A 27,416-nucleotide genomic window follows, 5' to 3' on the forward strand; every position below is an offset into this window, starting at 1 on the left:
TCCATGTGTTTTACTGGAATAGTTTTACGTAACAGAGAGAGTTGACAACCGGATTAATAATATCCATAATATCGACTTAAGTTTCAACAAAGTATGCATGAAATTACTTATGGTAATTGAAGAAAACAAGCGAATAACTGATGTAAAACATGTCAACATTCAAACAATAAAAGTCCAATCAATCAAGCAAGTGTCCGATCAAAGATGTCTTCGGCGCATCGTACCTATCAATAATTCAATCAGCCAGCCGTCGGCAGGTGCCAGCAACGGGAAAAAGGAAGGAGAGATCCCAGAAAAAAAAGTGAACAGGGTGAAAGTGTTGTAAAGGGGGAGTTTCGCGAGACAGAGAGAGGCTTCATCGCTGTGGTCGAGAGTGAGAGGAGCGAAAATTGCGCTTTTAGCTAGGCGCGTTCACTCACGGGGACGAGGGTGTCGTCGTCGGACAGGCGCGATCAAACGAGAGACGACTCTCGAATTCGCACACTCTTGCCTCTCGAAAGTGTGTACAGTACGACGACACTTTAACGCCTACCGCGCCGCTCGAGCTTTCTCTCCTTTTGTTTGCCGACAGCATTCGCGCGACGAGTTCTGACGCATGTTAGACGCGCGCGTTGATTTTCGCTCGCGCTTTCGATCATTGATTTCACGGGTGAAAGTCAATTGCTCCCGTGATCGTCTATTTACGCGAATAAATAGAATGGAAAACTCTGTAATGCATGGATCGCTGCAAAAATCAGCTATATTTAATTGATATGCAAAGAGCTTTATTTGAACGTTGAGCTATGGCTAGCGGAATGCGAAAGCAGTTTCCGATAGCGAACAACAGTCGATTACTTTTATTCGACAAAGTCTTTGGTTAGTGATTCCCGTGCAAGCAGTAAGAAGATTTAACGTTTGAGTCCCAGTCAAGCGCATGCATGTAAGTAGTTACTTTGTGTGTACGAATCAATCAATGGCCGTAATGTCAACTGTAAACAATCGCTTTACGTTCGCAAATTAACCCCTCGAACGAGTACGAAGCGAAATAGCGCGCGTCAAGCGAGCAGACAAGTATGTAATATTAAGACATTCCTCGAGTGGACACACGCAACTCTTAATTGAATATTCCGAGTCGACGTTGAATGACGCAACGGAATTTTTCGTCAGCGATGAGTGGGAGAGGGGGGGGGGATTTTAACGCCACTGTATATATCTCGTTAGTCGCATATTTTCAGGCGCATTCAGTTATCTCAGATGTCCGAGCTGCTGGAATTTCGCATAGACGTCTTGTGCGAGAGCCGAGTTATTGAAGATGGGAAACGTTATGAGAGGCCGTTGCCGCTATACCGGAAAGCTTCCTTATTGCCGAGTGCTTCAGCGATGAATTACGTCATATTGCTTTGAGCGCTTTGATCTAAGCACAATGAGACGATATTATCATCTTGTGATGTGTTTTAATTCGTTCAGGCACTTGCAATGAACTGACGAGCGATTTTTGTAACCAACACTTTGAATATGGCCGAAAGCTAATGATAAGATGTTAATGAATTATATGTACTTCACTATTTTTGAATGATTTTCAGAACGAAAATCTTTTCGAATGATAATGATCCAAAATAACAGCCTCCCTATTTTCATAATTATTTCAAGAACGATAGCTTTATCTCAATGTTGATGTTATGAGAGGTAATTATGCTAGATATAAAAATAACTATGTGTGTTTTCACAGAGATTATTTATAATGAATATGAAATCAGGTTTTAAATATTTCAAATAGTGAAATCAATATTAGCAGTTGAAAGTTAGCAGATTAAATGAATCTTAATAAGGGATTCTGAGATCTCTGTTTATAAGTCTATAATCTGATTTACGAAATTCACAATGGTGGATCAAAGTGGCAGATGAATTTCCCTCTCGAAATTAAAAAGGTAACAAAAAACAAAACAAAAGATAAGAATACAAAAATTCTGAAAGATATACGTTGTAATGCTACGTATAGAGAATACGCAAAAAATTTGCCATACTCTTAGATGTCTATGTCATGGATAAAAAGGATTTGTTCTCCAGAGGAACGCGCGTTTTTTTAACGTTAATTATTGGATAAAACACTAAATAAACCATCGCAATTTTTCAAAATCAAATTATTCTAACTTATATTTTTGCGAGTTGAAATAAGCATGTACGTGCACGCATGAAATGCAAGAGAAAGTGGCCGAATTTTGCAGCACAGCCCGTCAGTGGAATTGACAGAGCTGCGAAAACATCGCATATAATTAAGTACATTGAAAAAGTCTTGCTTGCTGAAAGCGCAAAGTACTTTTTCGCTAAGCAAATACTCGACGATGCTGCAAAGGTCGATTACGCGATCGATGTAGACGATACTCGGGCGTCATATCGTTTGAGTTGAACATCACGAGAGAAAAGCTCTCTTTCCCTGTTCTTATCATTCGCAGCCTTCTTACCGCTTACCGAACAGCTTTATTAATTCGACGAAACTGGATCTCCCACGGTTACGCTGCTGGGTCGGCGGGCGGGCGAACTGCCCCCTCCCTCATAAGGAAGAGCTATTATTTTTAACGAGCGCGCGCGAGCAGACCACTGCGCGACCAATAAAACCCGCGCGGAAATACACTTGGCTCTCGCCGTAGCGGCTCGTGGCAGCTGAACCAGGTAGCGACAGAAAAAGGAGATTCGTAAGTAATTGTAAAAGTCCCGGCGCGGAAATTAAGTCAGTGCTAACGATTAGCCTCTCAAGAGAAAGAGCGAAAATCCTGCTTTTCTCTTTCGCGATCTCACATTTTTTTCTTTCGTAATGATCCAGCTAACATTTCTGTTTACAGTACGCTTCCTTTTTCTTTTATCATTCTGCTTGTGTATTCGGCTATTTCAGAGTTCTGTATTTTTCTTGGTGCCTGGATACCGAAGACTTAATTGGAATAAAAATTTCGAGTCACTGCACGAAATCTTCCAAGTAGTGGTTCCTATTATATGAAAAATAAGTCTGGATTGATCCAACTGATGTTATGATAAGTAAAATATGTACACAATAAGTTGGTCTGTATTTTGGCCCACTGTTCTCATCTATGACTACTCCAAACATTTTTTTGTTGATATGGATGTATACTGACAACAAAAGTTGTACACGTGTACGCAGCGATGTTTATAATGCAAGAGGAAAAACCAAAGTAAAATGTTGAAAGACCGATGGCGAGAAAAAAAGGAGCTAGAAGATCCAACTTGCCGCACCAATCCCATCACTTTTCAGCTCGTTACTCACACCCTCGTTTCACTTCACACCTCAACAGATCTCATCCTCTCGTCGATTACCCCACTCAATCCATCTCCTCAGTAGCATCCACTTCTTCTCGCCGCCGTGCGCGAGGCTACGTGGGAAAAATTAAAGTTTCTCACGTTAAAAGTTTAAAATCGAGGAGACCGAGAGGAGTCGAAGCTGCCGCTTAGCCCGAAAAAGCGATAGTCCCAACTTTATATCGACGCCTCGCCTGGAATACCCGTAGCGCGGAAACAGTCAGTGAATTTTTCAACGAGTACGAATATTATTCATTCGATTGTAAGCGTACTCGCTTTTCGAAACTTCTAATAACGTGGCACTCTCGCGTGTCCATATTGAACGAGTTTCAATCGAAATATTTCTGCGAGGTGTTACCGTTTTTCAATTTAATTTCGTGCGGTTATCAGATTATTCGCCCATTAAATTTCGGGAAAATCTTGTGACCGCGAATTCATTGGATTTTTCAACACGTTAAACATTCAAACCTCGAGATAGTATAATTTACCATTCTGAATAATTGACGTTCGCGTATCGAACCTCCTCGCAAATGAGAACAATAGATTTTGAATATGCATGCACTTTAATATATGCTTCGAATATGTGCTCGCGATTGATTCATCTGTATATCTCCACAAACGAGTGAATGGCATAATCAAGCCATTATTAATGTTTGCTTTTTCGTATCTAATCTTTGTTGATTGTAACTAGTGTCTCGCTTGTACTAACACAATATCGCCAAGTTTTATGGTAATCTTAACCACAGAGGATTGATAAATGGAGGAAAAAGAGGACAGAAAGCAAAATGAATGACAGGAGAATAGCATGGAATCCAATGTTAAAACAGAACCGCCTTCCTCAAGTAATTTATGTATCTTGCCACGCTGGAAGAAGAAGGAAAGGCGAAGGCAGAGCTAGCTTAAAACTTTGTATAAATAAGCCGTGAAAGGAGAGAAAGATTTGCTGCAGCGACGAAGAACTGCGCAATTATACTGCGCACCAAAATGGATTATCTCCTTTGTTTTTTGCTCCCGTCGGTCCCTTTTTTTTCAGCGTCATGCATTCCATATCTCTGTCTTGCATATCAAGATCGGATTTTTCACACCTGTCCGTTTTCCGATGTGATAACACATGCTTCCCTTGCGCATGAAACAGCGAACGTGCCAAGTATCATTCGTTCTTATTTTTGCGAGGAGTTTTGTTTAGCAGTATACTTGAAACTCGCGCACCGATCGAGTCGCAAACTTTCGTGTGACCATTAAATTGAGCTCGAGCCCCGAAACTTGTTCAAAAGGCGAAAGAAAAAAATCGTAAAAGAACAAAAAAATCTCGGAGTCGAGAGCACGAGAGCTAAAAGGAAAGTTTTCACGGCTCTCGCTGTAAAAGATTACCTTAGCTAATCTACGCACCGTTTTATTCGCCTCCTTTTCCTTACTGGTATATACTTTCGTCTCTCTCTCTCTCTCTCTCTCTCTCTCTCTCTCTCTCTCTCTCTCTCTCTCTCAAGGTTTTTCATAATCTTTACAAGAGAAACTTTACAATCGGGTGAGAATTCTAGTCTTTTCTCTCAGATGATGGGGGGGGCGCGGGCACAATTTCATCAAGAGAAAGGATCTTGACGACTTTATTTCGGCAGTACTGAAATCGAGGAAAGAAATCCAATACACACTTCAAGCTTGCAAAGCACGCTAAACTCAAGATTTTCAAGTAAAGCGAAAACGAACTTTCTTCGTTTGTTACTTTTTTCAACTTGACGGAAATTGATAGCATCTTTGTTGTATAATACATTAGTTTTAAAAGTACGTAACGGTGTAGAAATTGTAAATATATCTGCAAAGTAAATTCGTTCGTTTAACATATTTAAAGATGTAGAATTTGGATTTTTCTACAAAAAGTTCTAAAACTTGAATCGCTTATTCTACGCCGTAAGAAGATGTTGAGATATATTTGATCTTCTTAACATAGTTCTGTTTTGATTTTTAAAAATTATATCTTGAAGTGTTCCACCTACATACTAATTTGATCAAATAGCCAAGTTATTCGGATGCTTATTTTCGTCAATGAAGTAAGCCTTACAAGCCTTACACTCAATATTACCTTATCTTGAACTAATGGGAATTGTAAAATATCTGAAGAGGGTGATTTCCCATTGATATTTTACATATTATTGTCATTTTATGGCTCATTTTAGTTTAATATGGGCTTTGATAATGAAATTTTTACTAAGTTCAATTTTTTTAATTTTTACTAATCGAAGGAAATGAGCATGGGTAAAAAATGTCTTATTAGTCAAATTAATACGATTTCGTTTTGAAAAACAATGTGCTCATAGAACGAGCTTAGACAATTGAAGATATATAAAGAATATATATTCAATGCAACGAAGCTATATGTCCAGAAATGAAATAAAAATTGTACTTTCGGTAGAAATTACCTTTAAAGAATCAAGGCAAATGACATCTATTGTTAAAAAAAATCACAGCAACTTCTCCACCAAGCAAAGTTTGTTTGGCATACTGAAAAAACTCTCACATACATATGTAACATAAAGTAATAAAGATGTTCGACGATAACCTCTCTCTTGCAGTCTGACGTGCAAAGCTAATTGAGTCAATTAGTCGTACGCGTTGAGCGACAGACGGTAATTAGAGGTTGCCTCTCTCTCCCTCCCTAAAAGTGACACCCGAAATCCATCCTTCAACTGTCCGCGCGCCAAAGCACTCACGTATTGTAAATAAGAAATGCAGGCAGAGATCAGAGATCCCTAATCGCTTTATCATCTATGTTCACGTGTGTGTGACGACACGCTGTGTCACTCGAGCTTGCACACACCTACCTGTCTTTCAAAATGCTTCATGATGAAGATAGGTGGACTTTTTTGTCGGTTCGTGTACACCCTGTCGTGACCGAGAATGTAACCTCGTAGATGATTACCACAATAGCTGTTACTCTCTTAATTAGTAATAAGCGAACAACGTACGTCTATCTTGATTTGTTATTTACATATTTCTTGACATATTTATGTATATCAAAATTTTTAGTGCAAATATTAAAAATTCACATCTAATCGAATTTGAAAACAATTATGTCACTTTTGATGCAGTCGTCATGCTATGTATCTCATTGATTATAAATAAACATTCACTTGACATTTTCGACATTAAATTATTCCATTACTGCTGTAGGTAATACGCGATTCAAACGTCATGCATTTTCAATTCATGTTTTTCAATAGTTTAAACAAGTATTTCACCATTTGTTTCGTGATGGTGCAACTTATACAATTATGTCTAGGTTAAGACTTGCAGAACACAAAAAACTTAAATTCTAGCTAACAGTGAGGGATGGTAGCATCGCGGTCTCAACAAGAAACTTTAGGGATTGAGGATTTAGTTAGTCATCTATTACTTAAAAATAATATCCCAATGCAACTTGCAATTGATATTCTGACTTTGATTTTGGATTATTTTTAACGCACCATCGCTGTGAGTAATTTTTCAACTTTCATTGTACTCGACGTTGATTTTCTCCAACTCACGCTCTTGCGCCCTTCTTTCTTTGCACTTTTCGAAGGAATACTTGATTAAAATCCCATTCCAAGCGAGTCGAGAATATAAATAATAACTAATCGTTCTATTACGCTCCGATTTAGTTTAACACTCGTGGGAACGACACGAGCATGCGAAGGACTGTGTTTGTTCTGGTGTACACGCGGCACGCGACCTTTTTCGGAATAGCTTTATTTATTTTCCACTCCTTAGAGGCATTATCTTCGGCACGCATGAAAAGCGCATTCTCCATACCCACTCGGCTTCGCTTTTATGAAGCGCTAAATTTTTTTGAATACGCGAGTGCTCGCGCCAAAGCCGCTGAGGTGTTGACGAAGCGACGTGGATAGAATAAGCATGCCTTTTCAGTGATTTATAATTTTTATTTTTCCAGGCTACTTCAACTAATTAGAATCCTTGACAGCTGAAAAAAGCTCGTAGCAGCCTTCAATTTTTCAAGAATTCGGTATAGTGTTCTGCATTTCCAGTGTGTACTTATTAGTTTTCGTGAAATGACGTACTGACGAAACGCAATATCGCAAACGTCAGATTGAATTTTAATTTTCCCCGGAGACGGACATATTCCGTTTCAATAAATTATCGTAAATTTGCCGATTTTCAAATCAGACTCGATCACTCAAGTCAGCGAGAGATGGCCATATAAAATCAAGCAACAAGAGAGAGAGAGAGAGAGAGAGAGAGAGAGAGAGAGAGAGAGAGAGAGAGAGAGAGAGAGAGAGAGAGAGAGAGAAGAGAGAGAGAGAAACCGAGTAGCCAAACTTCGTGTATATAATACGCGCTACAAGAGGACGAGGAGAATTACCAGCGCGTATCCATGGCGACTGACTGACAACGGTAAATCTTGAGTCGCGTCGTCCCCGCAAAACACACAGCTAAGACGGATAGAATTAATCAGAGGTGCGGTCAGTAGTACAGTTGCTCGTTGCTTGGCAAAACGGACTTTGCGACCCGTGCGATATGAAAAAAAAGCCACGTGAAACACTACGCAGACGGGAAATAGTCGATGGATTTATATCTTAATTCGCTGCAGTTTGAATGAGACAACGATGTCAAGAGACGCGTCTGTTTATGAGACAATCCCTGAAGTTTCGTCGAACTATATTTCGGAGTGGCGCGAGCGCTTGAAGCTTGCCTGGAATTGCTAAACTGATTACTCGTAGTAATTGAAATGATTTAATAGAAAGGAAGAGAGAGGGGGGAAAGAGATAACAACGAGGGCCGTAATTGCGGTAAAAGATTTCGCTATTCAAACTCTTACGAAATTCAATTCTCGATGTGGATGAAATTTGAATGTAACTAATGAATTCGATTTCACGAAAAATCGTTTCATACGTCCGGCTCTGCGTGAACTGATGTTTCTCAAAGTCAATGAATTTCATTGTTTATTTTACGATTGAATTTGTCCGAAGAAATAATTTATTCTTTCACGACGAATATTCAGTGGAGAGATAGAAAAGTGAAGTTTAATCCTGGCAAAATTGATATTGCGATAAAACGTTTTTTGTGCTTACATACATTTTATAACTTTTGCTGATTAGGTTTGATCGATGTCGAGCGTTTTATTGTGAAATGGCCCCTCGCATATATATTCGTTCGGACGTCTGGCTAAAAGGGCGAGTCGAGCTTGGAGCTTCTTTTCATTCCTTTGCGAACGACGTATCCAATAAATCATTCTGAATTGATTGTGCAGAGAAATCTACAGGTTTTTTTCAGGCAGAGGGATCAAGTGGAATGTGGAAATCCTAATGAATATGTAGAAAAAAAATTTTAAGAAATTTGAAAAATTGTTAAAACAGCTTTCTACCTTGAAACAAAAATTTGGTTATTCTTTGTACTTAGGTCAATTTATATTAATTTGTTAAGATACTGCCATCAAAATTTTGTACCAATTTAATGTAAGTGTACTGAATTGAATTATGAAGGATGACGTTCTTTTGATAAGCAAAACCGAAGAATATTATGAACAATCCTCGCGTATAATAAATTAAGATGCAATGTCGAAACATCGGGTAAATAATTAATTTTATTTTGAAGAACTACCTGATAAAACTGTTTTTTTATTCATCGATAAACTATAATTTTAATGTTACTGATCAGCAGGTAAATACTTCCATTATGCAATAATGAGATAGTTGTAGCATGGAAATTTATTTACAACCGTGAATGCATAAATTATTCTCTCGCAACTCTTATAACTCGCAAATAATTAAATAATTAACGCACAATTAATGTATGATAATTAAACTTGTCGAATAAACTGACATTAATTAATTATGAAGTATCAAAATGAACGAGAGCCTTCAGCAAAATTAAAATTATTGATAACCCAGGGATTCCAGCCGTAAACCACGCTTTTAAAAAGGGAATTGACGAACTCGATTGTTTTCGTACAAAAAAGAGATACAGACAACAAAGATAGAGAGAAAGATTTACAACAAGCAACCGGAACAGCAGGCTCATTATTCAATAGTAATTAATTAAGCTGGCAAGCGCGTGTTACCGTCGCGTCGCGTTCGTCAACCACGGCACGCGTTAGCATTAGCGTGTTCGGGTTAATTATTAATTGACTATTTTTTCTTGCTCATTTTTCTATCTGCAGCAAGTGTTCATTTTCTTTTTTATTATTATTCGAGTGAAAAAGATTGTGAGCTTTTTTTATAAATAAAACTCGATAATAAAACTCGTTTCAGTATTCTACTAGCGTTTTATCATATAAACGTAGCTTTTAGATCCATTACTGGCGAATCAGTAAAGAAAAGCAACAGAGATAATTTCGAAAGTTTATGGGGTGAGTCAGAAGTCGCACACCCCTCCACGTATGAGCGATCGAAATTTCATCGATCGCACGACGTACCACACCTTCCTTATACCTCTACTATTAGCTACTCATATTTTACTGTCTAATAGCCAACGCATGTATCATTGTTATCGATGTTTGTTTCTCCTTAATTCTCTTTCTTTGATTAATAGAGAGAGCAAATATTTTTTACCAATTTCTCGGAGCGAATTTCATCTTCGAGGAAAAATAAGATGGGATACCTCGAGGCTTTCCCAACGAAAAGCTCGATATTTGAATTTCACTGCTATTTTCCTAACACGATGACAGAAATTTCGTAAAATAATAGCTGTTCGATCGTTCAAGATATAAATAATTTTGGATGGATTAAAGTTTATTGATCATAGAGTATTTTCTCTTCGCTTTGATCTGATTAGTCTTCTTAGCTCGCGCAGTTTATTGAAAGTTGCACGGCAACTATTTGGACGAAGTTTGTTTGGCGCTTAAGCAGGTCAAATATTTCACGAGCAAAACTTTGCAGTTTCTATTTTCAGGAGTGCGCGCACAGTTCACCAATTCACCTTTCCTTCTTTTTTTCCTTTACTTTTATGATTTCGCTCAACATTCCTTTACTCCAGTCCGCCAAGTTTTCTTCTTCGGGGCAGTTTCTCGTAGGTGCATCTCGCTTATAAACTTCAATTTTTCAGCGTCCTTTACTTTCGCTCCCGGTTCTTCCTTCGATTATTTTTTTTTGTTCGCTGAAGGAAAAATCGTTTGCAATATTTCAAAAGTTTGTTCGTTTTAAAAATGACCAAGCCATCTTTGAATCTTTGTTTGTTGGGTCAAATTAAATAATCAATACGTGGATTATTTTTTTTTATTTTCATCCTTCATCTTTCAAAGAAAATGTCACGAATCTTCATAATTCTGATTAAGTAGTAAAAGTACGCCTGTAGTCAGACATTCTTCATTGGAATTGAACTGGAGTTAAGAGTTGAAATGTTCCAAAATTAGTCGATAATACATGTTAAACATGCAACAACAGAAAATTAAGACAAATATCCAAACGAGTATCCACAGTTTGTGAGCGAGAAGAAAGAGCGGCAGGGCATAGTTGATTTATAGGAGAGGATGGCGTTTATTACGCAACCGCCGCCGCGTGAAATTGGAAAGGCAGACACGCGTCAATGCAAATTCGACGAGCGCTGCTCTTTTTTTCCCTCTGTTGCGGCTAATACAGGAGACACGATGTGCATCGAGTTTGAAGTGGTCTTGCCAACTGTTGACGATCCTGATTACATTTTCGGCTTTGATTCCACGTGTCCCCAGCTGTAATTAGCTTGACAACGATGTTCGCTTGCAATCAATTACAAATTTTGCATTTCTGCCGATTAGTGGATAACGCTATGAGGTGAATATGTGCAAAAAATTGATTGTGGTATTTGCTAATATTTTTAATTTTTTCATCGATATAAAGGTTAGATAGTAAATTAATTTAGCATGATTCGTTAACAGATATAGAATAATAATATTTTTAATTGAAAATTACATCAAATTGTTAAAATACTAAGGCCCTGCTATATACTTTCATAAATATACAATCAATGGAGAAAATTGTTTGTGACTACAATAGTTGGCCAATGGTAACTCCAGTAGTTTACGTAAATTATAACTCGTAAGTGTTTGAAACAATCACTATTAATAAATGTCACTACCTCATGTGCGACTTATCTTTTTCAGCGGTTCATGCATGTGTACGTTTTTCTCATAGAAATGTTATATGATGATTTCCAGTTGTCAGTTGATTTATAATGCTTTTGTTCTAAACGTGAAAATCAATGACAGCTAGGAATTACAATCAGTTATTTAAATTTTTTATGTGGGAGAAGCTGCATAAAACGGTCCTAGAATAATTGCCCGCACTCAAGGTAGCAACTTTTATTGATAGCCATTGTTCCAATCACGTACGACCATTGAATCAAATCATTAGAGAGAAGCAACGACGAGTTTCTATTGATTGTATATTTATAGAAGTATATAGCTGCTCCTTAACATGAACAACGCATAAATCTGTAAAGTATCTCTCACAGTACCATATTAATAATTCCGTATAGTCACTAAAATATAAATAAAGATGCGACAATTCAAGTTCTTTTTAACGTCGTCGGTTTTAACGCGCATCACTATTGCCATACCAAGAACTTTCATACGTAATTACACCGAGCGAAATGATTTCGTATTAAAAAACAATTATCATTGCCACGCTAACAATTTTCGCGCGCAGCATCAGAACGCAATCGTTAATCAATCGAAAAAAATCTCAAAACTATTACCTACCGAAAAAGCAAACAAACGTCTAGTCGGAAGAGTCAATCAGGAGAATTTTCAGCCAGCATCGTGAGTCTTATATTTCATGGCACACCCCTCGCGAAGGCAATGCTTTACATTCGCTCGACACTTTTTTAATTCGAAGCTACGTCGACAGCGCATAGAGGGCCACACACGAGGCGAATGACGAATTCGCTACGTGAGATTGATTGGACCTCTCCCCTTCCTTCGCGCGCGAAAGTTTGTTTTTAGTGCAATGTATATCGCGTATACCACGAAGTATTGACGCGGCGCCAAAAATTTCTCCACTGCGGGCTTGTGTGAGTGTGCGTATGCATGTTAATTATTCACTTGACACTCGAGTGAATCACGTTGATTTATTAATGTACCATCCATTTGCTATTGTCTTACGCGAGTACTATATGCGAACCGATTCTTTGAGTTTCGATTATTTTGGATCAAAAGCCTTGATCTTTTTCAAAGAAGAGTAATCTAATCAACGAATATAATTGTATGCCGCAAGTGCCGTTTTTGCCAGCGGAGTACAGTTTCTATAACCGAAGTGTTTCTGGATTTCGTTGGAGTAAGGATGAGGTTACTTAAACAAATACTAGATGTGCATATAAACGCCTGTATTTTCCCGAACACGCAAAACAGATCACTTTGATATGAACAGACGTGCATGCATACTTTGTCGGCACCTATAAATAATTTATTTGACTATCTATTTTTACCTGATGATGATTATTCTTTTGTAACGATCTTTATGTACATTAGCAAGTTATTATGACAAAGATAATTGAAAACTTTTCATTATTACAAATTTTAATCATTTAAGATAATTAAAAAATATATTCATAAAACCATTAGCATTGACTGATCATTTCAAATCTGTTTTGGCAAAAATAAAAATAAAAGAATAGCTGCCAAATTTCCACGAGAAAAAAAACTAAAACAAAAAGAAATAATAAAAAAGGTCCACGTGAGCTAAACTAGCAATCGCGCGCTCGCGCCATTGTGTCTCGCGCGCTCTTTGGCACATTCGATCAGCGCGAGGTTGTTGCGCGCGCTGTGCCATATAGAGAGACGGAATGGGGGGGGCTGAAATTAGCGATGCCAAAAGGTTATAAACGCGGCGCGATTTATCGTTCGAGCGCTATAGCATCGGTTTCGCTTTAACGTCTCTACATATATTATATATGTGTATATATATTCCACGATCCGTCGCGTATAACGCCAATTATCTGCGCGTATCTGTGTGTACGCGTACGTGTATCCGGCCCTCGTCAGCTGCTGCTGCTGCTGCTGCTGCCCTGTGATCGCTCTGTAATTAATAACGCGCAATCCTGCAGCCATGAGTATGCAGCAACTTCCCTTCCCGGATTATGATTATCATAACGTTCGATTTTCTCTCTTCCTCTCACTGCCTGCCAGGCAGTCAAGCGTTTCCGGAGTTTACGAGCCGATTTGTCACGGTCAACAGATTTTACGAATTTCGCTATGATTATGTTCTTTTTTTAATAGAAATCAAACAATTGTAATGCTGGGTTCTAAGCTTAGTAGAGGGTCGTCCTCGGTCGAAAAAATCCGCTTATCGATCCGAGGAGGCAACCTTTCCAGATTTGTGCCTGGCCTCTCGGATCGACAAATCGACTCTCCACTCGACTCGCTCGGCGGAATTCAGAAAATTATTTTATTGCATTCCAGTCGCATGATAATCGACGTGGCTTTTGTGCTTCGGCTAATAAAACAGGCGAAGAAAGAGCTCGCACGAGAAAAGTCATTACATCGCCTTTTTCAAGGCGCGAAACAAAGGGTGTGGAAAAGCCTCTCTCCAGCAGCCGATTTTTCCACGTCGAGACACTGTCACCGAAACGTCAGACCCCTCGCTGGATCTTAATTACTTTTCTCGCGCTTCGACGCTTCTCTACGCCAAAAATAAAAGGAAAAACCCATCCGACGCCCTGTCTAATTATATTGCGAAAGCTTTCAGTTTTAATTTCAAAGATAAGTCAAATACGAGGTGTGTTCAAAAAATAACGAGAATTTTCGTTTTATGAAAAAAATATTTATTTATTCATCTACATTAATGTTGTCGCCTTCAAAGTAGTCCCCTTCGGATACAATACACTTATGCCAACGCTTTTTCCAATCCTCGAAACACTTTTGAAACTCGATCTTTGTGATAGCTTTTAGCTCTTTCAGCGATTCGCTTTTAATGTCATCTATGCTTGTAAAACGACGGCCTTTTAATGTTCTCTTTATTTTTGGAAATAGAAAAAAGTCACATGGAGCCATATCTGGCAAATATGGAGGCTGAGGCATCGTTACAGTTTCGTTTTTGGCCAAAAATTCACGAACAAGCAATGAAGTGTGAGCAGGCGCATTATCGTGGTGCAAAAGCCATGAATTGTTTTGCCACAATACCGGGCGTTTTTTTCGGATTGCTTCACGCAAACGACGTTGAACTTGTAGGTAGTACTGCTTATTGATTGTTTGACCTTGTGGCAAGAATTCATAATGCACTATGCCATTAAAATCGAAGAACACAGTGAGCATAACCTTCACATTCGACCGCACTTGTCGAGCCTTTTTCGGTCTTGGCGATCCAGAATGCCTCCACTGGGACGATTGAGCCTTAGTTTCGACATCATATCCGTAAACTCATGTTTCGTCACCTGTTATAACACGTTTTAGTAGTTCTGCATCGTTATTGACTTCATTTAGCGACTCCTGAGCAACTTCCATTCGCCGCTGTTTTTGTTCGAAATTCAACAATTTTGGAACGAATTTTGCTGCCACACGTTTCATACCCAAAACATTCGAAAAAATTTGATGACATGAGCCAACTGATATGCCAACATCATCAGCGACTTCTCTGATTGTGATTCGGCGATCGTTCATAACCATTTCTTTCACTTTTTTCACGTTTTCATCGGTTGTTGATGTGCTTGGGCGTCCGGGTCGTTCGTCATCTTCAACGTTTTCGTGGCCATCTTGGAAACGCTTATACCACTTATAAATCCTTGCTTTACTCATAGCAGACTCACTATATGCCTTTGTTAACATTTGACAAAACTTTACTACACTTTATTTCATTTTTTACGCAAAATTTAATACAAATTCTTTGATCCATTTCTTTTAACAAACGAAAATCGCCGAGCTCGAAAAACACGTCTAACGTTAGCGGCTGCCACTTAAAAAGTAAGCAATGAATATTGCTGAAAATTTTATCGTACTTCAGGGGCATGTGTACCAACATAATAAAAAAAAATTTTATACAAGCGGACTCTCCAAACACGCGAAATTTAAAAATTCTCGTTACTTTTTGAACACACCTCGTATATCGCAGTTTTTTTCTACTTTAGTTTATTCAGGATGAATTGTTCACCTTTATTTCTGTTCAGTTACGTGCATACAAATGCGTTAAATATCCTGTAAAATTAAATTCTTCCTCTTTGGCGGATTGTTGGCTTTTCGAAATTCCATTATCGATGTCATCAAATACCTTGCATCATACGTTAATTTACCTATTTGTAAACATAATCACATTATCTTCATGGAAATTAACATAATTTCATTGAAGAAATATAATTGAAATATTCCCGCAAATCGTTAATCTCAACCTAGAAACACATGATACATCATGATGTATAAAATTTAAGTAATTTTAAAAATGTAAATTTTTAAAATGCACTAAATGAAATCTATGAATTTGCAAACGGCAAATTCGTACCTACAAAAAATATTCAATTATCAAATATCCCCTGAATCAGTCGCTCATCGACATATATGATTAAAATACATGTCCAAAAATGCAGAAATTGGTCCGTGTCAAACTCTTTCATTATTTTTTTTTACGAAAAAAAAGAAGCTTTTCTTAAAATTCCATTAAGACAAAACAGTAGCAAGTCAATTACTACTGAGGAAAAAAATATTAATCTCAGTAAGCAGCAACAACGTAGCGTGGGTCGAGATTTCGGTTGGTCTCTCTCTCTCTCCTCTCTCTCTCTCTCTCTCTCTCTCTCTCTCTCTCTCTCTCCTCTCTCTCTCTCTCTCTCTCTCTCTCTCTCTCTCTCTCTCTCCTCTCTCTCTCTCTCTTAGCGTAGTGGTTGGCTCCTCTACCTTAATCAGCTCTCACACTCTCACACCCTTTGTTTTCGCTGGCGCGTGAACTTTCACCGAGGGCGCGCGCGCAAAGTGTTTTATCACGCGATAAATCTCTCGCTGGCGCAAACGCTCGCCAAGCTTATGATTTGCATGGACGTTAAAGGAAGGAAAAAGACGGACATTTAACCACCTATTAAAAGATACTTTGTCGTGTATTATATATAATAATATATATTTTTTTACTAATAAATAGACAGAAAAAACACTACTATCGAGAGTGCAAGGGATCATGAGAAAACATTAATGAAGCTCGTGCAAGCATGAAGAGTTTAATGGACAAAATGAGAAATTTTGATATATGTGAAATGCATGTATATACGAAAAGTTGCGAAAAGGTTGCCTGTATGGAATATTGTTTGTCTTGCGGAAAACACGAGTATATATATCCTGGACAGTACTGAGCAAACATATGCTATATACAGACGGAGTAGAAGCTAAGCAAGCGAATTCCCCGCGGCCAGGACAATGCAAATAATCTCGCGGCACTCATGCAAACCCCTTAATACTAATTTGTTTTCGGTATTGACTTTACAATCTTTAAGAAATGTTTGCGCTGGGCATTTCGATGTGGAAAACTAATCGCAGCTGCGACACAGCGGGAAACCTTGAATTCTAGAAGAAATGGAAGACATTCGCGCCATTAGCATACTAATACATCCTAGCATTTGACGTGTGAAAAGTTATTTAGCAAAATCACAATTGACCATCGATTAATCTGCGTGCACGAGAAGAGCCAATTACACTCGCTTAGATGCTCTCATCGTTCGCGCGGCATGCAAATAGGATATGCGTGCACGAAAGAGGGGCCGTATGTTAATTCGCGAAATAAGCATATGGCGCAGCACAGGAATATCGTTAAACCACCAAAAGCTAGGTATGCTACTCTTGTAGCATACATCTTTCGAGTAAAAAGAAAAAAAAAAAAATTGTTGCAGGTATACCAATCACGCGCAAAAAAAATGCTAAATATTGTATTTTCAAGAACATTTTTATCTACCAGGAAGGAATTAATTTCCAATATTATATGAATTAATAACTTTTCCCTTTTAATTAAAAATTATGCTCTACATTTAATCAAAAGTTTCTTTAAAAATTTCTTGTCCATATTTAACATTGCATTGTAATTAAAAAAAAAAGTATGGTAAAGCATAAGAACATTTGAGAAAAATTGATTTTTTTATAATATATTCAAACATCTTTCTGATAACAACGTAGTATGTTATTTATGTAACGCCAACACGTATTCTCGCAACAACTTACAGCCACTGAGAAAGAAGAATTACATGCACAAAATCGAAGTTCCAGAAGCGGTGAAAAGAAAAAAACGAACGATTAGCATCGCGAGAAAACACAGCGCTCCCTTCCTAAATGCATTCAATGTGTTCACTCACTTTTTTTCTTCTTCTACTACTTCTTCTTTCTAATGCATAATGCAACGGACACTTAATTGAATCTCATCTACAGAGCTTTTTCTTCCACTCACTCACTCTCTCTCGCTCTCTCTCTCTCGCTCTCTCTCTCTCTCTCTCTCGCTCTCTCTCTCTTGGACCCCCATTTTCAATCGATTTCAATGATGTATACCGTGGATTTAATGAGTCACGCGCGAGATGTCGACTTTAAAAGTGTCCTCTCCGATAATTGTATGCATTGGACGATTTGTCAATGCATTGCAGTGTCTGAACGTGGATTCTTGCACTGGAGGAGCATTGTTTTAATGGTTTGAATTTCCATATCGTCTAACATTTTCGTTAATTGATTGACTTTTATACCAAAGATGAATCTTAATACATCATGGGAATTATTTTTGCAATTGTGTTTTATTTTTATTTTTTTTTTCTCTAAAAAGATAAGAAACATTCTTAATCACTTTCTTCTACAAAAAAGGTTCAATTGACGAGAGAATTCCATTCAACTAAGGCACAAGCGATGGTTAATTCACGATTTAATATTTAAAAAATCTACTTTTTAGATCATTATTAACTTTTCATATATTTGAATTTTAACTGCTGGTTGAATTTCAATTCAACAGAATTCAAAAAAGTTTATATTTTAATGATGACCAAATGTTTATGACATTATCGACATTATCAAAACGATTGCCACTTTAGCACTGGAAGTAAAATAAGCTAAATGTTTGTTATACTGGTTTCAACGTAAAAGTCGTAATTACTATAAAATGTTGTTGTTTTTTTTTGGTAAAAACTTAATTTTGATATTGTATAGATTTATATCTTGATCATCACCATTGTTTAAATAACCATCATTCAAAAATTCAGATAATACTTGACCGGCATAAAAATACCGTTAATATGTAATAATTATTAAACCCTGCATGTAACCTTCACTTATGAATAAAATCAATCAAAGGTATTGAAATTTTCGAAACAATATGTGAAATAAAATTTAATTACGACGTAGGTATGAAAGAAGCAGCCCACGTCGTATCAGTTATACGAAGTCCTCCCCTTTAAAAAAGTGTATAAGACTCACCTTGACGTTCCCAGGATGCAGTGTCGTCGGCTTTGCGTTGTCTATATAGGTATATATTCTCGCTTCTTTTCCCCTTTTGCACACAAGCTATAGGCAGCAGACGCCTGAAAAAATACAAGCGATAGATAGACGTATAGGCAAAAGAGAGTGAACTCGAACAAAAAAAAAAATCCGACAATTATTCGTTATTCCAGCGAGCCAGTCGAAATATGGCCGAGAGAGAGAGAGAGAGAGGAACAAACGACGGATTATCTCGTCCTCCCCCTAAGCAGCACATATTTGTAACGTAGCCCAGAGAGTACTAGCTGCTAATCGGCTTAACTCGCGAAACGCGCATACATAGTCCCTCTCTCTTTCTCTCTCTCTTTGTTTATTCGTTTGTTATACCTGCCCCCCTCACTCCGCGACTGGATATATCTTTTTCCTCGCTGTTAGCGTGTGCGCGGGCGCGCCTTCGGTGCGTTGGAAGCTTTATATTAAAATTCCTCAAGGGTAAGTCGACGCATTACCGCTGCCTCGCTTGGAATTGGGTGCCGAACGGCGATGCACAAAGGCAATTCGCGCAGGCGTGATTTCTTCCCCCAAGAATAACTGGCGCGCTAACGCTCTTCATTACCAAACTACAAGCATCTCGTATGGCAACCGACTTCGCCGAACTAAATCTATCCGGCGCTGCTATTTTCTCAGTGCCCTTGTTGCAGCGCAAAAGGATGTGCAGCTGGTTGTAACATCGCGCAGCGCAGCATGCATCTCTTATAAAACCGAACGTACATTAGCCGTTGCGCAAACCGACATCGACTCGTCGTGTACTTACTGCGTCAACAAGATAACGTCGAGCCATAAAGAGGGAGGCTTCTTCTTTCTTTTTTCACTCGAGAAAAGTATAAGCTACCGTGAAAATAGCTCCAGGTAAAACTCATCCAGTATGTATAGCCGGCACGTACAACGTCGCGCGAGCGAGAGCAACGTAAATTGTTAGGGATATGAATTTTTTACTATTTTTTTTTCGGTGCGACGCGGAATCCGATATTCGGGGCTGATGTGTATTGTTTTCTATCTAGTATGGTTTCAAGCTTAGGTGTGTTTTATTCAATATTTGTGTTTATGCCGTTGGCATTTTTGTTGCTCGATTGTCATTGTACGATTAAAAGTTGGAATGACATTAGATAAAGATCGTTATTATTATTATTGAGAAAAAATTGTGAAAGAAAATTTGACTTTTTTCAATTGTATTATTGCAATTTCGAAAACTACGCGCAACGGACAAAGACACGATCTACGGATTCTTTGATAAGCTAAACATATGTGCGTGTTGCATGGGGCAATTAGAAAATGAATTGTACTTTATAACGCCACATTGTAAAAGATATAATTTGGATTTGCTTCTTGAAGTTAGTAATATAACGCATAATGATATGTAAAATGACATTTGCCTATTGTAATTCTGTGCATAATTTTCCTACGCCGGGTACTGAAAAAGTACACTTAGTCGTGGAAATCCGCAACAGCGCGCAAACTCGAAACTCTATGCAAGACCCAAAAATAGGCTTCGCGAGTCTAAGCGTGGCAGCGAAACAGGGTCGCGCGTATAATAGTTTGCAAAATTTTCGCGCGACGAAAGGGGCGGAAAACGATAAATCGCGTCGCACGCGTAGCCTAGTTATGTAAAGCGAAGCGTCGAGCGCGCGCATATTTAAACCCCGGCGCAGATCAAACGCCCATTCGTCTTTCCGCGTCTCTTTAACCTACTCCCACGCACACCACCGCGGTATGCGACACACTCAAAAGCATCCCAATTATATACATATTTGACTGTGCGAAAGGCTTTACGGATTCAAACTGCCGTGAATTTGCGTTACAACCTCGTTAGGCGTACGTATGCGTAGGGTTCGCTTCTTCCTTTTTATTTTCTCCTTGCAGCTGTAGCTTTGAGTATTCGCGTACGCGCTGCTCGCGGAATTCAAAGGATTGTCACGCTCGATTAATCGAGTACTATGCGAATGTTTTCGAAAGCTTTTTTTTCGCCTTTTCCCATTTTCCTTTTTTCCGAAAACGCCTTCTTTCGGGGGAGGGAGATGGAAAAAAATGAAAATTGCAGTCATTGTTTCTCATCGAACGTCAGAGACTCGTCCACGCGCCTGCTCCCAAAAAGAATGTAATCCCATTTGGCCAACAAAAGCTTTCAAATCGTTACGAGCGCGCGAGCAAGAGAGACGAAACAATGAATCATTGACGCAGTTTACCCGATCGCTCCCATTCAGCCATTATCATCAATGATGAACGGGTACACTCACGGCATATGCATCCCCTCAACTCTCGTATGTATATTTACACGTTGTACATACATCTGGCAAAGCAGGCTGGAAATGTACCCCGAACACACACACAAAAAATTAACTGTCACGTGACAATTAGCAGATCGTAATCAACGCCCTTACTCCTTAACGACTAATTGCGACAGCGTATGTTTTTCACACTTTCTCGCTCGCTTCATACACCGAGGGAAAAAAATTCGATTATGCTCTTATTATATTTTACAATGCTATAGAAAACTGCTCAAAAAATATAGTTTAGTTTAATAAAGAAAAATAGCGTTTGTATTTATGAAAAGATAAGTTTAACCAAAGACTCTGGTATCATATACAGTATTTTCGAATCTTTCATGAAAATATTTTTGATAACAACTGAAATACGTGAAATACAGCATACGAAAACAAGGAATAATTAATTTTAATACTTCTTGTTAGTATTTTTAGCAAAATTATGATAACGAAAAAGAAACGCTTACCAGCACGATTTTACTCGATGTATTTTTAGCTTGAGTAAGTCGTTAATTAAACACCTATTTATGACTAACAAGCCTGAGTAATGAAGCTACGGACATTGAAGTCTACATAACATCGGCAATTATCGATGAATTTTAGTGGTTCTTAAGAGAATTCGTATCGTTCTCCGTATCTTTTACGACGTGAACTTTCAATTTCACAGTGATTAACAAAACACTAAAAACAATTAAAATAACACTAAAAAACTTGAAAATTAAAGAAGTTCATTTAAAAGAATTTAAGACTCGGAACTTTTTTCTAGGTATAGACGCAAAAGAAACTCTTATCGTCAGCGCAATAATAATTATATTTTCATTGTACCTAATCCAATTATAAACTCATCATCGCCAACACGAACACCTTTGCACTAATCGCCAAGCAGCCTGGGTAAGGAAAAAAACAGAACGTAACAAACCAAATCCCCTTTTTTTTTCTCCAAAGTCTCATCCATTAGCGTCTATACGTATAGAGTGAAAGGGGTGGCGGCAACAACACGCCTATAGTTTGAATGACGAAGCGAAGGGCGTGTGCGTGTGGAGAAGCAACATTAAGTGATTTACAGCTGACGTCGCGCGCTGCTGCTGCTGCTGCTGCTGCTGCTACTGCTCTGCACATCCAAACATAGTCACGCTATGACATCGTGTGCGCGAGTAAGAGAGGGAAAAGTTGGATGATATTTATCGCGATCGCTATCGCAACCAACTACCCCTCTATACCTTGCTATATACTCGGATCAAAGCTGAAGGCGGCTAATTTCTGGTAGGTCGTTATCATCTCTCTGATGGTTTTCGTCGGTTTTTGATGTGCAGTGTAATTATTAAATCTACTGCAATTGCAATTTTCATTGTCAATCAATCAAATAACAATCAATCATTATAAAACGTTAATTATTCACATTTTGAATGTTTGTGTATATTCCAAAACTCATCCAAGAAAATGTTACGAATGCATTGGTACAATAGAGATTGAAGTAAATTTACGATTCGAAACAGTAAATTCATACACGAAATAATTGAAATAACATCGTCATCGTTTCCTAGGATTCCAAATGTCACTTAATATAGATACAATTTTTCCAATGAAATCGTTAAGGAGCAAATAAATTCACTTCTAGAATAAAAGTTTCGTATTAGTTGAAGAAAAGTTACGAAACATAAATGCATATGTGAGCGTAGAGTAACTCAAGGTAAAGGTTGTTACTCCTTCGAGCATTAGTGCTTAACTCAACTCTCTTAGTTACAGATGGTTGCAATTAGATGCACCTTTTCACACAAAAACTCAGTTGTTGCCTCAGCATGAGAGATCAGTCTTCTACGCGCTTTGACTATCAGCGAACAAAAGAGTAGCTAGATCGATTTAATAAGATCGTGCGGTTATTACAAGCTAAATAAACGTATAAGAGATGCACTCTTTTTAATGAAAAAAGGAAGGAAATAGAACCGTGTGTTACAATTAATTATAACGGATGAATTTTTTCGTTTACAGTGTGGATAATTGGAAAGCCTTCGACAAGAAAATGAACTGCTTGATTTTTGTATTATTTTACTGCTTTGGCGGTTCGGTTCTTTAAAATTGAGTGGAGCACCTTTTTTTTCAAAATGATATGCCGTGAAAATTCTATAGCAAGTTTGCAGGAAATAAATATTACATGATAGCAGCTTTTTCCAAGTTTGAATGAAATCTACATAAAGAATTGATATTTTTCACGCTTCTCATGGTGTAATTATATATTCTACCAATCAAATCTCAAAACCTTATAAATTTGTAAAATGAAAAAAAATCTGGTCCGCTGCGTATGTTTGAAAAGGTTCTTTCTCAAAGTTCATTTTAGATTTTGTCTTTCACTTCATTTTGTCAAAGAAAAAACCTTTACTTCCTAGTGAGAAAAATTACTTTTTATTTTTAAATTACTTTTTAATATCTTGCTATCCGAACAATTAGATTTAAAATTTTAATTAAACGATTTCTTACATCATTGAATGACTTACTCGTCGCAGTTTCAAATACCTACTATACTAAATTGTATTAGGCGAAATTCTCACTTAACAAATTCAGCATAAATCAGAAAAACGAATCTGAAAAAAATGAGAAGCTAATAAAACAGTGCGACGAGATTCATAAAATAAAAAGAAACAGGCGCTAGGCCGTAGTAGAGTTCGTTTTAATAAACAAAAGGACGAGGAGCAAAAAGACAGAGAGAGAGAGAGAGAGAGAGAGAGAGAGAGAGAGAGAGAGAGAGAGAGAGAGGGAGAGGAGAGAGGAGAGAGAGAGAGAGAGAGAGGAGAGAGAGAGAGAGAGAGAGAAGGACCACAGAGAAGAGAAAAGACGGACCTCCGTGCTGGGTGCTTCATTAACTTTGGCCAGCAGCAGCATCAGACCCCTTCTCCGGAAATTCCTAGCAGAAGCGGGCGAAGGTTGGATAAAGAAGGAATTCGCTATACTACTGAAGAGGAAAAGCCTTGCATATACACCAACGTTTTGTGGGGATTTGGTACCTAAGGGATGAAGGCGTCTCTACTGTGTCTGTTCAACTTTTGCCTGCTAACCTGATGGAATTTTCGAATTGTGGGTCTAGCGCCCGAGAGAGAGGTCTTTTTTTTTACTCTTCGTGGCAAATATTAGACTTACTTTTACAGTGGTTAGAGAGCTTTGGGGTCAGACGCGCCAAATTCCGATTCAGAGAAAGTCATGACTGCATATGTGAATATACATGTAGTTGCGCATGCAAGAGCCGATCATAAATATCAAAACTCGCGACAACATATCGCACACACGTCGCATTAATATACAACAAGTTCAACAATTCGTGCCAGCGCGGGAGAGGAATTAATAGCCGACACATTGGGGGCCGCATCGAGCTTAATTAACATACCGTATTTACATAGACATTAGGCGAACAGGTTGATTCGAAAGATATAGAGGAGAGAGGGTCAGCGTGAAGGACGGAAATGCTTCCTCCGGCCCTGCACGTATAGGCCCGTGATTCACGCGACCGGAGGAGCGAGCTATAGATTTGCAAGACAAGATATAGACCCCCTCGCAAGACACCGCACAGCAGCACCAGTAGAAGCCATATAGGCACGCGAACCCTCCATACGTTTTAAGCCTGGCGCACAGGCAAGGATAAGGTCTCTCTTTCACGGACTGCGGCTTTCTTCTTTTTCTTTATTTATTTTTTTTTTTTTTGTTTTACTTGCAGGCTAATTTTTTTTCCTTCTTCACTGTCGTTATCTCGTAGACCCGTAATTTGTTTGGAATGACCTCTGTTTTTACAGTTGCTTTCCACTTAAATTTTCCTCTTCATGACTTCCAAAATTGTCATTACTACTTCTATTAATAAACTATGTTAAAATTCATCCGATTTTTGAAAATATAATTCTGTCCTGATTTAAGGATGCATAAGACCGATTGACTTTTTCTAATAGCAATATTAAAAAAAAAGTTTCAAGAATTATTTTCTTTGATAAAGCAAACCTTATAAAATAATTTCTAACTGGAATAAACTACAAAAGAGCAGGACTTCCCACTAACTTTTTTAGATATTAATTAGATCTTTATAAAGAATTTTAAATAACTTTCAAAAGGGTTGTTTTATCGAAGTAAACGAACCTTTCAACGACTTTTACTTCTGATTGCACGGAATATTTTGTACTTTGACTCGCACAGCAGTTCAATATACTCATAAAATGAGTTTCAACAAACTCAATAAAGGCTTAAAATATTTGTCACTTTGTAAATTCTACAATGAAAAGAAAAAAAAAATAGAATTATCAGTAGAATTATTAAAGTTATTAAAGTTATTTTAAAGAATTCTAAGGGATCGATGAGATGTTTTTATTATAGAGAATTTAAGCGAATAGCTCAGCTGAAATATTTCTTCGAAGCGGTAAATTGATTTAAACGTGATTTAATAGACTGGCGTATTTATCAATTATAATTACAATTTGGTTAAGATTAAAGATTGCTTACTAGACCTTTGCGACATTTTCTAATTTGATTACGAATTAATTGTAATTTAAAAAATCTAGGAAGATAATTAATCAACCTTTAGGCATTATTTTCTTCAAATTATTTGTATTGCATTTATTGTTATTTAATAGAATCCGACAGTAGTAAAAAATTTTTAAATAAAAGAATTTTTTGAATACAAGTTTTCTTTGCTGTGATAAGTCACACTGAGCAACCTTTCAGACTATACCAACAAATAAACAGTAAAGTTTAACCACCCTAATCTCGAAACCATCAACCACCTAGCAGCAACAGAAAAAAAGACAAGTCTAGCGAATAAACAGAAAGCCACAGAGAGCAAACAATTAGCTCGGTGCTCTCTCTCTCTCTCTCTCTCTCTCTCTCTCTCTCTCTCTCTCTCTCTCTCTCTCTCTCTCTCTCTCTCTCTCTCTCTCTCTCTCTCTCTCTGTCGATGTGCGACAACAAGTGGCAATTTTCATCGTCGTCGTCGCGGCGTCGGAATCACCGTAGCCTATCTCTCTCTCTCTCTCTCTCTCTCTCTCTCTCTCTCTCTCTCTCTCCCTTCTCTTGTGCTAAGTGGCAATTCGGTTCACTCATTTTCCTCGGCAAAGAGGCCGTGCAAAGTGAAGTGGATTCTCTTTTGGGACGCGACGACGCGCTGCTGCTGCTACGATGCGCCTTCGCTTTTAATGAACGCTCGAGTGCGAACTTGCATCCGCTGCTGCCGCTACTGAGCTTCAAGAATTTATCTGGCTTTCGTCGTGCGCAAATTTGACTATGATTATACGATCATTCTACCAAAAATTCGCTTTCTTTTTTCCTGCAGTCGAATTCTAAGTTGACTCTATTTTCGTTTTTTCGCAATTGGTCAAACGTAAAAATTACAGACATACGAAGAATATTAACGAACGAAGAAGGCAGTTACGAGCCCAAAGATACGCGCGTGCACAGATTGAAATAATTACCGAGTGATTTCTAGTTAACCCTCTCTCGCAATTCGCGCGCATTAGTAGATTTGAAATTGATCAAGAGAGCGAGGGAGTCTGGATTACGCGGGATGTCCAATCAAGTTTAAACTAGGAACCATATCGACGGAAAGAGACTCTATCATTTCCCACCCCACACACCCAGTCGGCAAAGCAATTGCACATCAATTATCGACCTCGGATCGTCCTTTTTTTTCCCGCTGCCCCCGTTGACTTTGTATTCGACTCTGATGACTTCCTCGGAAAATTCCTGAGGGGCATTGCTCGCGATCCATTGGGAGCTTTTTCTCTTCTTCGCGCGCGCTAGAACCTATTGTCTATTAGGGCCTTCATCTGCGCGCTCAATTCGCTCGGGCGCGTCGCGCAATCAATTGACCGGTAAGTGAGAATTGATTGTACTCCACCCGACTGTGTCTTTTTATTATTATCATTATTTTTCCTTTAATGATTGATGCGCGTTATTACGTGCTTTCTCGCATCGCCTTTCAAAAATTGTATTTTATTTTTCCACCGTTATTGGATTATCTTTCACTTAGTACCGTATGAAATTGGATCCATTTTTGAGGGAAACCATTTCAAACAATCGATTTTATATATTCACACAGCTATACGAGTATATTGCGCTTTCAATGTTATCAAGTTTCAACTATTACAAAATATTTCAAATATTACAAAGACTGATGCAAAATACGGTTGCCCGTGACGGCAATAATAATAGTAATAAATTGCCCATACTAACGACAAAGAATCTGTAATTAATAGCTAGAGCAAAGGAGAGAGCGTGTATATGTGTGTGTGTATATATACGTGTGTGCATATGTATATATGTATGTATATATGTATATCGAGATACACTCAGTATGGGTCCAGCGAGTTGTCGTTGTGGAAAAGAGAAAGCACTGGTGCGTCGTCGCGCTTGCACTCTGGTAATTTATAAGCCAATAAACGCGATTACGGGACAACGACCCCTTCGCTTACGCACGCGCGTCGATGACTCCGGGGTTCGAACCTGCCTTGTATGTGTTTTTTCTCCTT

At 38.2% G+C, this 27,416-nt stretch overlaps 1 protein-coding gene across 2 annotated transcripts in view; it reads right to left on the reverse strand.

Annotated features, from left to right (window-relative positions):
- Window positions 1-27,416, reverse strand: part of LOC131667919 (uncharacterized) — a 206,395-nt gene that overhangs the window by 169,686 nt on the left and 9,293 nt on the right. For both annotated transcript variants that reach the window (XM_058941688.1, XM_058941687.1), the window contains exon 2: window positions 18,602-18,705. The gene's annotated coding sequence lies outside the window, so the exon portion shown is untranslated. The remainder of the gene's footprint in view (window positions 1-18,601; window positions 18,706-27,416) is intronic.

This window comes from Phymastichus coffea, unplaced genomic scaffold, assembly GCF_024137745.1.
Source record: "Phymastichus coffea isolate CEN01 unplaced genomic scaffold, Cenicafe_Pcof_1.1 PCOF00071, whole genome shotgun sequence".
Taxonomy (NCBI): domain Eukaryota; kingdom Metazoa; phylum Arthropoda; class Insecta; order Hymenoptera; family Eulophidae; genus Phymastichus; species Phymastichus coffea.